The sequence below is a fragment of the Vombatus ursinus genome, unplaced genomic scaffold, assembly GCF_900497805.2.
Source record: "Vombatus ursinus unplaced genomic scaffold, bare-nosed wombat genome assembly UNPS02014786.1, whole genome shotgun sequence".
NCBI lineage: Eukaryota > Metazoa > Chordata > Mammalia > Diprotodontia > Vombatidae > Vombatus > Vombatus ursinus.
The window spans coordinates 53,731,243-53,742,895 of record NW_020954564.1 but is presented as its reverse complement, the minus strand read 5'-3'; the positions used below and the strand labels follow the sequence as shown (position 1 = coordinate 53,742,895).

The window sequence follows — 11,653 nt, the reverse complement described above, 5'->3', positions numbered from 1 at the left end:
AAAGAAAGAAAGAAAGAAAGAAAGAAAGAAAGAAAGAAAGAAAGAAAAAGAAATGCCACTAAAAATATTTTGGTATATATGAGGCCTTGTCAGTTACTTCTTTGGGGGTATATGTCTAGTATTAGAGAAATTTCTGGGTCAAAGGGTAATTTCTTCACATAATTGCAAATCACTTTCCCAAATGGTTGAACCCATTCACAGCTCCACTAACAATGTATTAGTGTACCTTTCTTTACACAACACATTCAACATTGATTATTCCCTTATTTTGTCCTCTTTGCCAAATTGCTAGGTGTGAGGTAAAACCCCAGAGTTGTTTTGATTTTCATTTCTCTTATTATTATTAACGTCAAGCATTCTTTCATATGATTGTTAATAGTTTGTAATTTATTTGAAAAAAAGTCACTAGCTTTTGGTCATATATATGTATTTCTATTAGTTATCTATATATCGTGGATATCAGATACTTATCAGAGATATTTGATATAAGGATTTTTTCCTAGTTAATCACTTTTTAAATTTTACTTGCATTAATTTTGTTCATGCAAAAGTTTTTCAAATTCATGTAACAAGCTATCTATTTATCTTTTATAATTTTTTTGTACCCTTGTTAGGTTAAGAATTCAACAATAAGCCATAACTATGAAAGGCACCTGATCTGGCTCTTTTCTAATTTTTTTGATGATAATGATCTTTAATATTCAGTCCATGTAACCAAAAATATTCATTTTGTTCATTATGGCATGTAATATAAGATACTGATCTAAAACGAATTTCTGCCAGACAGCTATCCAGTTTTCTCAGAAATTCTTGTCAAATTTAAAATTCTTTCTGTGGTCATTTATGATTTGGAGTTTATCAAATGCTGGGTAATTGAATTCAATTATTTCTGAATCTTCACTCTCTAGCTTTTCCTATTGTTCCACTTTTCTATTTTTAACCAGTACCAAAAAGATGTAACAATTGTCACATTATAAATAACATAGTTTGAGTTCTAGAAGCACTATTCCACCTTCACTACTACTCCCTACCTCTTATCCCCATACACATTATTTCCCTTGATACTCTCAATCTTTTGTTCCTACAAATTAATTTTGGTATTATTTTGTCTAGCTCTATAAAGTCAAGTCAACTATTATTTATTAAATACCTACTATGTGCCAAGCACTGTGCTAAGTATCCTTTTGGTAGCTTGGATGAAATAGAACTAAATCTACGAATTAATTTTATTAGTATTGTTAGTGATGTGACTTAGCCCTGAGTGTAGTCCTAAGCAAACTATAAGGTCATCAACAAATTTGGATAGGTTTGCCTCCTCTTCACCTATCCTTCTTCCTTTAATTTTGTCCCCTTATTGCCATTACTAGTATTTTTTTTTTGTACTATGTCAACAGTAGGAAAAGAAGACATTCTTGCTATACTCTTCTATTCATTGAGAAAGCTTATAATGTTTCCCTATTGTATATAATGATAGACTTTGGTTTAAAATAGATACTTTCATATAAAAAAAAAAGAGGTCTTTGTAAGTCTAGGGTTTTTAGGGTTTTATCATTAATGAGTGTTGTATCTTTTTTCCAAAGTCTTTTGTTGTTATTACATTTATTCAGCTATTCATATGATTTGGTATTTTTTGTATTTAATTATGCAAATTGTTTTCCTAATATTGAACCGTCTTTGTATTCTTGTCCAACTACATTATATTGAATGATTTCTTTTTTCATACTTTTATGTTTTCTTTTCTTTGCTGGGATTTTGTTTTAAAATTTTGAATAGATGTTCATAAAAGCTGTTGGTCTATAGTCCGTTCTTTATATTATCCTCTGATTTAGGTATTAGGAACATGTTGATCTCATAAAGGGAGTTTGGTAGAGTACTATCTCAATTGTTGAGACTACTTTGTATATTATATATTAATAGTTCTTTAAAAGTTTGATAGACTCTGGTAAATTCCTCTAGACCAGTGGGGTTATTTTTTTCCCTTTTGTGGTAGTTATCTTACAATTAGTTAAATTTCCTTTTTGGAAGTTAGATTATTTAAGATCTAGATTTGGTATTCTGGTAATTTACACATTTTATATTTTTGTAGATAATTCCCAATTTCTTTTGAATTATCAATTGTTTTGGCATATAACTGAATATAGTAGGCTCTGATAATGCTTTTTATTTCTTCTTGTGATTTCATCTCATTTTATGTTTTTGTTAATTAAATTTTCTCCCTCTTTTATATTTGATAAGCCTTGGCTAAAGGTTTATCAATTTTGTTACTAATTTTAAAGAACAAACTTTCAATTTTAATTTTCAGTTCTATCATTTTTGGGGTTTCTAATTTATTACCTTCTTTAATTTTAATAATTTGATGTTTTGTACTTATTTTGGATTAGTTTTTTATTTTTCTCATTTTAATTGTGTGTTAATTTTATTATTTTTTAAACTATATTAATTAATTTTCTGTTAGTTTGTTTTTCAGGGATATAACTTCTCCTCTGAGGACTACTTTAACTGCCTTTTACAAATGTTGGCATATTGCATTATCATTATAATTGTCTTTCATGTAGTTAATATTTCTGTAACTTATTCTTTGGATCATATATTCAGTATTTTGGTACTAAGCTTCCATTTAAGTATGTGTATTTTATTTACATTCCTTGTATTTACTACTCATTATTGATTTTTAAAATTCTGCATAGTGAGCTCTATATTCTGACCTATGTTCACTCTCAATTTCTCATTTTATGGATTTCATTTCTCTCTCTTTTTTTTCTTTTTAACCGTTTTGGGGTCTCTTGTAGTGTATTTTCTTGGGATTCATAGAATTCTGTACTGTATTGCATTACAGGAAAAGTTTTCTCTTTGCTTTGTCTCATAGTATTTGTTCTCTCTGAGGATTTATTATTCATCCTTCCTTCTGGTTTTAGAATCTCTTTGTTGAGCTACTTGCTTGTGCTCTGGACTTTAATTGAGGGTTTTCCCCTTGAGATCTTAGGTGTTTTAGTGCTTTGTGTTTGTGTGTGTGTGTGTGTGTGTGTGTGTGTATTCTCTTCATTCATTTTCTTGCTTCTTAGCCAGTCTCAACCTTAAGGGCCATAGACATAGGATTCACACTATGTCACTGCCCTGATAACCTCTGAAGAGAATAAGGTGGGGGAAACAGAACTGTTCCCAGAGGCATTTTACTCTCTTTTCCTTTAGGCCTTGTGCCCCCAGCAACCTGGTCTCTGCCTGGATTTCTGCCTTGGTTCTCCTCTTTCTCTTCTGTGGCTGGTCTGAATCAACATCTGCTAGTTTCTGTGGGGTAGGAAGGATATTCTGGGTAAAGTGTTTGCAGCGTTGGGAGTCCCTAGGGCCAGACCACATTCAGAAAGCAGCATGTTTCTAGTGCTACACAAGCCCACCCCTTCCAACATCAGCTATGTGTGGATGGACTAGAGAGAGAGTGAGAAGCTCCCACAAAGTCTAAGGGCAGGGGATCCCAAGATGAGCTGCAGGGATAAGTCTGTGAATAAGCCTATGTCCCTTGTGTCTCTGTAGGGATCTGTGAAGCCTGGTGTGCAAGCAGTGTTAAGTGAGTACTTTAAGGATTAGGATTTTCTGGTGTTAATTCAAAAGGATTTTACATTGTTATCAGGGTTTTTTTTTTTTCTTCTTACAGTGGATTCAGTTTTAATTGTTATATATCTGCTGCATATTCCCCTTTCTGGAGGGTTTGAGAATTGCCAGGATCTAGAGGAAGTGACAATCTACTATCTTGAATGTGATCTAGCCATCTCAAGTTCCATTAAAAATTAAAATTATTTTGGTTTTTGCAAAACTAGGCACTAATGAACCAGGCTGGAGAATTACACATTGGCTTACATCAGAAGATGGGATACCATATACCAATATTGATATTGATATATTCACAAACATTTATCATTAATTCTACATTTATCAGGGAAGAAGCAGCACAGAAATATATCAATTATTTTTAAAGATCAGTTTATATATTTAAAACTAGTGTTACTTTTTTAAAAGTTTGATGGGGCAAGCATTGATAAAGATTTAAGGAAAGAGTAACTTGCATTAGAAGACTTTGGGTTTTTTTGGGCGGGGGGGGTTTTGGAAGACATATTTTAAAAGAGAGGCAGACTGTAGTTTAAAAATTGGGAAGCTGTTGGGAAGGGCAAAGTTGCCCAGTGTCAAGTCTGGTTGGCTACAAGGCCTTCCTAAGATCAAAGGAAGAAAAGCAGGAGGAAAGAGTTATATTCAGGGATACATAGAAGGAAGCTCCTTGAAAGCAAGGAATCTTTCTTTGGATTTGCATCCTGAGAGCCCAGCATAGTACCTGATAAATAGTAAGTGCTTGTTGATTAATTTATTACCATTCATTCATTCATTCACTCAATAAACGTTGAGGTTCTGTTGTTTTATTTTTAGGCAATTGGGGTTAAATGACTTGCCCAGGGTCACACAGCTAGTAAATGTCAAGTGTTTGCTCTGAGGCTGGATTCGAACCAGGTCATCCTGACTTCAGAGCTGTTACTCTGTGCACTGCACCACCTAGCTTCCCCAACAGAAGTATTTTTTGTTTGTTTTTTGTTTTTTGTTGCTGATAAATTTTCTTTTAAGTCATGTAGCAAAAACCCAGCACCCTCTCAAATGAATGTTCTACAATTCCTGGGAAGAATTGAGTAAAACAGTATAAATATTGTTATGACATAATGAAGGCAACCTTATTCGTGAATAGCTTTCCATTTGATAAAGGAAAGGACATGACAACTGCATGCTTTATAAATTAGTACCAAGCTTGTCCTTTAAGTTGGCATTTTGCACCAACAAATCAAATTAGTTTATATAGTCAATAGACAACAAGCACAGTGAGTTTTGTATTCTCTTCACCTCTTAGTCAATTGTGTGACCGTATAGATATGGAGATGTTTCTTTTGTATACCTTCATCAAGGATGGCTTCAATGTGTGTGTCTGTTCCTCTATGTACACATACATATCATATATACACATATACACACACATGTGTACATGCATGTAGATACATAGATAGGTATTATTCTCCTTAATTTTATAAAGATTGAGAAAGTAGGCACATGGGTTAATAAATATTTATATTTTATTTCTTTTTTTTATAAAAAGGTTTAAGATTTTTCCCAAACCTTTACTATTTCTCCTCTTTAAGATATCTTGAGTCTATCCCTCAGCGCCTTCAAAATTATGTCACTTCAAGTAAAGATTTTCCATATATATAGTTTAGACCAGTTGTACTTTCTAAGTTTTTAGTGCCATTTGTACTTCATTCAGTGCATTGGAGACTGTGATATTAGAGCTCAAATATGATGATTTCACTGACATTTGTGGGGAGGGATTTTTTTTTAAAATAGAAACTCTTGTAAATCTTTTCAATTTTTGTCTGTTTATTGTTTCAGTTTCATCCTTAAATGCCCTCAGCATGATTTTGCTTAGCTGGGTCTCCCACTAAGATTTCTGCAAACTTGGTTTTTTATTCTACAGTTTTATAGGATTTTATTGACTGTGATCACACAGAATCACAGTCTTAGAACTGGAATGAACCATTCACTCATCTTGTTACGTTATCTTTTTACAGACAGTAAAGACTTCTACCATATCCCTCCATGATATAGTACAAATAAATGTATATTCTAAATTAGTGTTGTCCTTGACTGCTTTATATCTCCATTTGGCAGAGAGAGTAAGTATTTGCTGACTGAGGTATTTCATAGGTTCCTTTGGCCTTATTATAGTGACTGATTTACATTGGTTACATTTCCTTACAAAATGGTGACATAGGGGCAGCTAGGTGGCACAGTAGATAGAGCACCAGCCCTGGATTTAGGAGGACCTGAGTTCAAATCTGACCTCAGACACATATCACTTACTGGCTGTGTGACCCTGGGCAAGCCAAAAAAAAAAACCAAACAAAATGGTGATGTAGTTTGTATCTATATCGGTTTCCTGTTTTTCAGCAACAGCAGTTTGCTTTGATCAGTCACATTAGAGTTACTTTAATTAGGCACCATTATCTTCTTATTCTTTCTTCTAACTTAGTATTGATTTTGATTTTTGCTTGAATAAAATGGTGGTCTACATACAAATGGCTGATTTGTATATTATGCCCTGTCAAGAATTAGTCATTTCCTGCTTGCTGTATTATAACCAATTTTTAAAATATCATTTGGAGCTTTCTGTATCCATCACCTCCCAACTTTCTCCTTGAAGAAAGTATTCTTTAGATTTTTAGTGCAGTTTTAAGCTTTAATTGATTAAAACTTTACCATGATTTTTCAAAAATCCTGTATATTAGTGGGAGGTTTCTACATATCTACAAGGTATGGAACTGTCTCATTTTTCACTCCTGAGCTATGCTTTCCAATATGTTTTTCATTATCCCCTCCTGTGTCCACCTATACATTGAAATCATTGAGTATTAAAGAACATATTGATTTGATTTCCTTGGGTTTTATCAAATTCTTCATAAAAACTTTCTACTGCTCTTTCCTCAACAACAGATGTTGGCACATGAGCTACAATTATTTTCATAGTGGTCTTTTTGCAAATTCATTGTATCCCATGAAATTATATTTCTTGCTGCCTTTGAACACACAATAATATCAACACAAACAAGTCCTTTATTTCCTGTCCAGAGAAAACCTGTGAGCCATCCTTCCATTTAGCCGCAATTTCTTTTTGTATTCTGGTTTTATTAATAGGGATAATGTCAAGATTGCTATGATTCAGCTCCTCCATTAGTATGCCCAACTCATTTGGCCACTGGACAAGAATCTCATTTTAGAATATCAACAGATAAGTTAATGTTTATGGTTGGTCTAAAAACCAGGTATTTTTAGCATCTTTTGCCACCTTTTCTTCAACTCTACCACTTATAAAAGTAGAAGTAGGTCTTAATAGAATGAATTCTATTTAAAAATTTTCTTTGTTGTACTAGTTGCCATATGTGGTATCTTCATGCTAATTAGGTTAGTTTTCCTTTAAAAGGTATTGAAATCATTTTCACTACTTGATTAGGGGACTAAAGGCCTTGATTAGTTTAGGGGCTCAATTCTTGGTCACCTGAGTAAAAAACAGCCAAGAGGAGCTTTGAGTACTCTTGTGATGCTTGTTGGAGCTTTGCTCAGTTGAAGCAACTTGGGGTGTCCTCAATGTATATCCTTGCTGACTATTCATCTCCTGACATGGCTAAGTAAATCCCTTTTTGTTAATTGTTGAATGACCTACTAGGGTCTCATTTTGTTCCAGTACAAAACCTAAATTGCCAGAGGACTGGCCAAGATCAGGCCCAGCCTAGAACAACACCCTGGTGAAAAAATTAATCACCAAGTGGTCGGCCTACTTATATAAGCCTTTCTATACTTAGGCTAGTACTCAGAAAGTAGACAAAGTCTTTTACTTGGGTCACACTTGAAATCTTCCCTCAATGGTGGAAACTGTCACAGATTGTATTCCTTTGGCAAAACCTTAAAAATCCAGGGTCACATTCATATCATAATCACATCTATTTTAATGAGACATTAGAGTTAGACTTGAATGGGGAATAGTAAGCCATTCATTAATAAAACAAGCACTTTTTAAGTACCTATAATATGCCAATCAGTCAGTCAATCAGATACTCAACACATAAGTAAACATTTACTATGGGTTAGGCACTATACTAAGCCCTGGGAATACAAATACAATCTGAAAGAAACAGTCCTGGTCCTCAAGGAGCTAATAGGGGAAAACAACACACCCATACACACACACACACACACACAACTGAAGGGGTGAATAGGCGGTAATGAAGGTGCCAGACATGAAAGCATGGTAGCGAAAGACCAGAGTGCAGCCTGCAGAGGAATGAGACAGGACTGGTCTGGACTCTTTCCCTAAATAGAAGTTCTGTGAGAAGTCATCCAATCAGGAGAGACTTTAGGGCTGGAGTGAGATTCAAGATGAAGAAGTTTCCGGGGGCATAGTAGAAGAAGTCTGGATTGGCTTGGAGATAAATGAGAGTCATAGTACTATACCAGGTTTTGGGGGATGCAAGGAAAAATGGAACTTACATGTTATTAGGAGAAAGTAGTATATATATCATATATATATGTGCATACATATATACATATGTAATTAAATACAAAAAATGTGCAAAGTAGTTTCTGGTGAGAGACCAACTAAAGGGAACCCATGTAGGTTTTTGGTAGGAGGTAGCCTTTACAACTGAACTGTGAAGGAGTCTGGAGATTCTACAAAGTGGAGGTGAGGAGGGAAAATATTGCAGAGATGGGGCACAGCCTTTGTAAAGGTATAGAGAAAAGAGAAGGAATGTGGAGTACAAGAATATGTGAAAGAAAGTAATTTTCATTAATCGTAGAATGTTATACTGCAGTCAGAGTGTGAAAGGCTTTAAATGTCAAACAGAGGAATTTGTATTTGATCATAGGGACAAGAGAGGGCCACTGGAGTGTCTCCAATAAGGGAGTATCATGGTTAGACTTAGGCTTTAGGAATAACAATATGGCAGTTGTTTGGAGGATTGGAAGAGGAGAAAGACTGGAGACCAATTAGGAGGTTTTTACAATAACACAAGTGAGAATTGATTAGGACATGAATTAGGGTGGTAGCTGGTAAGCAGAGAGAAGAGGTGGGATGCAACAAACATGGAGGTAGATGTGACAAGACTAGACAATTGCCTGGTTGGGAGTGATGAGGAGAGTGAAGAGCTAAAAATGACCCCAAGGTTGAGAATGTGCACAACTGGAAGGATGATGGTCCCCTTAGAGAAGCTGGATGGTTGGTTGTTGTCCTTCTCGAAGAGGACTTAATTGACATCACTATGTTAGAGTCAAGTTACAGTGTATCTGACTGTGGCTGATAGACCAATATGAGTTTGGAATGTTCTACCGTGGGTCAGGTACAAATAGTTCATGTGAATATTTGGGGTGGATTCTCTAAATTTGCACATCTAGTGTTTCTTTTGAGCTCCTTCAATTCTGCTTTACACAGCACCTTCTCTGATGTGGGCATGCCATGCTGAGTGGTCCTGTGCCAGTGTCTGTCAAATCATACAATGAATTCCAAAGTTCTTAAGAGAGACCTTGATTGAGAGTGTCCTTGTATTACTTTTTCTGACCACCATGTGAGCTCTTGCCCTGTGTGAGTGAGTTCTCCATAAAATAGTCTTTTTGGCAAGCTTACATTTGGTATTCCAACAATGTGGCCAGTCCATTGGAGTTGTGCTTTCGGCAGTAGAGTCTGAATGCCTGGCAGTTTAGTTCAAGTGTCTTATCCTGCCAGGTGATCTTCAGTCTTCCTAAAACCATTCAAATGGAAGCCATTCAGTTTCCTGGCAAGGTGCTAGTATTCTATCCCGGTTTCACAGACATACAACAATGAGGTCAGCATAATGGCTCTGTAGACCTTCAGTTTGGTAGTCAGTCTAATACCTCTTCTCTCCCATACTTTCCTTCAGAACATCCCCACAACTGAGCTAGCTCTGGCAGTTTGAGTATCAACCTTACTATCAATGTGTACATTCTGGGAAAGTACACTGCCAAGGTAAGTGAGCTTATCCACAGCATTCAAGACTTCTCCATTTACTGTAACCGATGGTTCCACATACAGATAGTGTGATGCTGGCTGATGGAGTACCTGTGTTTTCTTGGTGTTAATTGTTAGGTCAAAATTAGAACAAGCAGCAGAGAATCAATCCATACTTTGTTGCATCTCATTGATCAGAGGCTGCATTGAGTACATAATCATCTGCAAACAGAAAATCATGTACCAACACTCCCTCCACTTTGGTCTTGGCTTATAGCCTTTTCAAGTTGAAGAATTTACCATCAGTGTGGTAGCTGATCTTGATGCCATGTTCATTCTCATTGAAAGCATTTGACAACATGGCTGAAAACATCATGCTAAAAAGCAGGGGAGCAAGCACAGAGTTTTGTTTCACCCCATTGGTGACTGGGAAAGCATGAGAACATCATCCATTATCCAGAACTCAGGCAATCAGGCTGTTGTGAAATTGACTTACAATGCTGATGAACTTCTCTAGGCAACCAAATTTTGACATAATTTTCCACAAACCCTCATGACTGACAGTATCAAAGATCTGCAAATGTTTTGTACAGACCTCTGTTCTGCTTCTGGCATTTCTTCTGGCATTATCAGGCAGCAAACACCCTATCAACTGTTTCTCGGCCTTTTCTGAAGTCACAATGGCTCTCAGGTAGATGACCATCTTCCAGGTGAAGGGTCAGCCTATTAAGGAGGACTCTGGCAAGAATTTTGCCAGCAATAACTAAGAGAGAGACCCCACTGTGATTGTTATAGGACAATCTATTTGCTTTACCTTTATAGAGATGGACAATGGAGGCATTCTTGAACTCCTGAGGGATAATCTCCTCTTGCCATATAACCTGGAAAATTTCAGTCAGCTTTTGTATGAGCAATGGACCCCCCACATTGTAAACCTCAGCTGGAATAGAATCAGCACCAGGTGCTTTGCCACACAAAAGGAGACTAATGGTATTCAAAACCTCTTTTTCAGTTGGACCTTCAGCTAGGAAGGACTTCAACCTGAGGAAAATGGTCAATGGTTTCAGTGTTGATTGATGATAGTCTATTGAGAACACTTCGGAAGTGTTCAGATCATCTCTCTAGGATCGTGTCCTTATCACTAATCAATGTGGCTCCATCAGCACTGAGTAGTTGAGATTCACCATAGGTCTTTGGCCCATAAATAGCATTCAAGGCATCATAAAAGTGCTTTGGATTGTTGCTATCAACATAAAACTAAATTTCATCTGACTTCTTATTGAGCCAAGAATTCTGCATATTTTAAAGCTTCACTCGGACTTTACTTTTGATGGAATTACATACTGCCTTCCTAGAGATGAATGAACTATCCTGCTGGTAAACCCTGTAGAGTTCTCATTTTTCATTTAGCAGTTTCTGCATTTCCCCATCATTTTTGTCAAACCAGTCTTGATGTTTGCAAGTGTTCTGACCTAGAGGAGCAAACGCAGTGCTATACAGCAAATCTCTGAAAGCTGCCCACTTCTTTTCTGCTCCACTGTTGCCAATTGTGTGCAGGGCTGTGACTACAGCTCCCAGTGTATCTGCACTTGCTGCTTCATCACTTGTCCATCACCACAGAACTTTGAAATAGGTAAAAATGGTAAAATGGGTATGGGTATGATTTGTGCATAAATTGAACTTAAGTGAAGCAGAGTTGCATGAAGTCATTGGCCTCTGTCCTCCAGAGTCATCACAGTCCAGCGGCAGGATAGAGTCAAGATGACTGGTGATAGCTCAAGATGCAGTGGATGACCTCGGCATCTTCAATGTCTAACTAAGCTCTAAGTACTTCATAGCCCCTGCTTCAACTGCCTTCATGGCCATTGGAACAAATTGTTCTCATCTGCCCATTCCATGAGGGGAAGTCTTCACATGCTTGGGGGAGACAGCCCCCCTAACTCAGTGATGGGTTTGAGACCCCTCAGTTACCCTCAACTTGGTTTAGCCTGTCTGCTGAAACAGTTTGCCAGGGTGTGGCCACTGCATATGCCACGGCTTCTTGGAGCCACAGGTGAGAGTTAGGTGAAGAGGTGGACACCAAAGGTAAAAAGCAGCACTTATACCAGAGGT

General features: G+C 36.5%; 1 long non-coding RNA gene across 1 annotated transcript in view; it reads right to left on the bottom strand.

Moving 5' to 3' along the window:
* The window catches only part of LOC114047040, a 20,352-nt gene that overhangs the window by 1,631 nt on the left and 7,068 nt on the right, over nucleotides 1–11,653 (bottom strand). The gene's annotated exons all lie outside the window — the stretch shown is intronic.